Below are 3,404 nucleotides of genomic sequence, written 5' to 3' on the forward strand. Positions count from 1 at the left end.
AAGGAACTGAAAATATACAATGGAGAAAAGACAGCCTCTTCAATAAAAGGTGCGGGGAGACTTGGAAAGCCACATGCAAAAGGATGAAACTAGACGACTATCTGTCACCATGCACCAAAATTAACTCAAAATGGATCAAAGGTCTAAGCATAAGACCAGAAATAATAAACTGCATAAAAGAAAACATAGGTGCTGAAGTTATGAACCTTAGGTTCAATGAAGATTTTATGAATTTGACCTCAAAGGCAAGGGAAGTAAAAGCTAAAATAAATTAATGGGACTACTCATATATCAAACTAAAAAGCTTCTGCACAGCAAAAGAAACCATCAACAAGATAAAAAATCAACCAACAGAATGGGAGAAAATATTTGCAAACAACACATCCAATAAGGGGCTAATACCCAAAATATATAAGGAACTCATACAACTCATACAACAAAAACTCATACAACAAGACTCATACAACAAAAAATGGGCAGAGGACCTGAACAGACATTTCTCCAAAGAGGACATGCAGATGCCCAATAGACATATGAAAAGGTGCTCAACATCACTAATCATCAGAGAAATGCAAATAAAAACCACAATGAAATATCACCTTACACTAGTTAGAATGGCTTTCAGCAAGACAAATAATAACAAGTATCGGAGAGGCCGTGAAGAAAAAGGCACCCTCATACACTGTTGGTGGCAATGCATATTGGTGCAGCCGCTATGGAAGGTAGTGTGGAGGTTTTTCAAAAAATTATGAATAGAATTACCATATGATCCAGCATATATACTCTCCTGGGTATATAATCCAAAAATCTGAGAACATTTATCCATAAAGATATGTGTGGTCCGATGTTCATTGCACCTTTATTTACCATGGCCAAGACACAAAAACAGCCAAAGTGTCCTTCAATAGAGGATTGGATAAAGAAGATGTGGTATATACACACAATAGAATACTACTATGATGTAAGAAAAGATGAAATAGTGCCATTTGCAACAACATGGATGGATCTTGAGATTATTATGCAAAGTAAGTCAGACAGAAAAAGTCAAGAACCATATGATTTCACTGATAAATGGGATATAAAACTGAAAGCAACAAAGGAACAAGACAAACAAATAAAGAAACAAAAACTGATAGACACAGACAATAGTTTAGTGGTTACCAGAGGGTAAGGGAGTAAGGGGGTGGTAGAAGAGGGTAAATGGGGTCAAATATATGGTGATGGAAGGAGAACTGACTCTGGGTGTTGAACACACAACGTGATATATAGATGATATATTACCTAATTGTACACTTGAAACCTTTTTACTAACCATTGTCACTCCAATAAATTTTAATTAGAAGAAAAAAGAATGTGAACTCCTTGCAATTACTTTGATGTTTCAAAACACATCTGTATATGTGTGAGATCATATTCTTTAAAAATTCAAGCAAAATACACAACAGATGTTTCTCACCAGATATCTTTAACCTTTACTTCAAATGTGATGTAATCACATTTTCTTTTATTCATTTCTCTATTTTAATTTTAGATTGAATTTTAGTCAGTATAAAAATGTCCCATTTAGACTTTTTCACTAGCTCAACATAAACATTTTCTTTATTTATGTATTCAATATGGATTGCTACATAAGTCTGGAGTACAAGTCTGTTATTCTTTCTAAATAATTGCTTGAACAACCATTTGCTTAATAAACAGGATGCCCAATATATCCTCGGGGGTTACTGCTCTCTATTAATTGTCTTAGAATCTAACTCTAAGAAAAGCAGTCATCCTCTGATGTTAAGTGGCTATTGAAGTTGGGTAAGCCTAGAACTATTGGGTTGTTGGAAAATTCATTACACATTTTTGCATAGTAAACATAGAAAAAATATGTCATGACTTTTCCAATAACCCAATATTACTATTTGTCACAGTTAGTTGATATTGAATTTAAAACATTGTCCCCTACTGTGTCTATTTGGTAATCAGTCAGAATAAGTCCTACCACAGAGTGAGTCTAAGACATTCATTCCATGCCTTCCTTCTTGTATTCCTTTTATAGCATGAGCATCCAAGGTCTGGGTGGTATGTCCCATGTGAGTACAGCTTAATTTTCACCAGCTACATAGTAGAATCAAAATGAATAAAATTATGAACTGTTTATATCATCACACACAGGGTATCATATAAAGACTGGTTGTGATTAGCATTTTGATTTGGAGAAGGATGGTGAGAGACAAGCCATGTGCCCTCCCTAGAAGGTAGATAGTATTGACAATATTTATTTTCCCAAAAGCCTCCTCAAGGCTCCCATGCCCTCCCTATTCCTCAGGCTGTAAATGAGGGGGTTCAGGGCTGGAGTGACAATCGTGTAGAAAACAGAGATGATGTTGTCCTGCTGGAGGCTGTGGAGGGAACCGGGCAGGATGTACATGAACATGGCAGCACCATAGAACATCCTGACAACAGTCAGGTGGAAGAACAGGTGATTAGGGCTTTCTGCTGCCCCTCATTTGAGGGCACGTGGAGCACAGTATATAGTATTCGTGTATAAGAGGAAACAATGACAGAAAGAGGAAGCAAGAGGAAAGTCACACCTGTCACATACACCACGAGCTCATATCTGGAGGTATCTGCACAGGCCAACTTCAGCAGAGGTGGGATCTCACAGAGCAGGTGCCTGATTTTCCAGGACATGCAGAAGGGATAGTGCATGGTATACGAGGTGTGTCCTAGAGCATTTAGGGATGCCAGGGTCCAGGATGTGGCCACCATGAGCCAGCAGACCCTCGGACTCATGAGAACCATGTAGTTCAGAGGATGACAAATGGCCACATACCTGTGATAGGTCATGAAGGCCTGTAGGAGGTCCTCTGCACCACCCAGGGTCATTGCCAGAAACATCTGACAGGGTGTAGCCCCCAAAGGAAATAGTGGTTTTGCTGCACAGAATGTCCATGAGGGCTTTCAGATGTGAAGAGGAGGTCCATTAGAGAGATGCCCAAGCAAGAGATACATGGGCACGTGGAGCCGGACATCCTTTGTGATAACCAGGAGCAGCAGGCCATTGCTGGTCAGGCCAATAGGTACAGGAGTGAGATTGTGGCACAGAGCAGCTCAGGAGACCCACTGTCCTTCAGGATCCCCATGAATAAGAAGCCAGTTCCCAGGGTGGAGTTCCAGTGCTCCATTTCGTGATGTTTCTTTAGTTGCCTAGAACCAAATGGATTCTTTTTTAAAATAAGTTTCAGGTGTACAAAATGGATTCTTGGTGAAAGCCTTTCTAAGGGAGTTCACCCTAGTTTTGTATTGTCTTATGTCTCTATGGCCAACAGAATCCCATGAGATTGAGTCTCTTCCTCTTGTAGCTATGTTTGCCTTCTGACTTCTGAATTTTTGAAACATTTATTGAATTATAATAA

The 3,404-nt window shown here is 39.1% G+C and overlaps 1 pseudogene; it reads right to left on the reverse strand.

The window, feature by feature from the left end:
• Positions 1-2,263: 2,263 nt before the first annotated feature.
• On the reverse strand, positions 2,264-3,173 carry LOC109377877 (olfactory receptor 2AG2-like; annotated as a pseudogene).
• Between the last annotated feature and the right edge of the window lie 231 nt (positions 3,174-3,404).

This window comes from Hipposideros armiger, unplaced genomic scaffold (genome assembly GCF_001890085.2).
Source record: "Hipposideros armiger isolate ML-2016 unplaced genomic scaffold, ASM189008v1 scaffold_1596, whole genome shotgun sequence".
In the NCBI taxonomy this organism is placed as follows: Eukaryota; Metazoa; Chordata; class Mammalia; order Chiroptera; family Hipposideridae; genus Hipposideros; species Hipposideros armiger.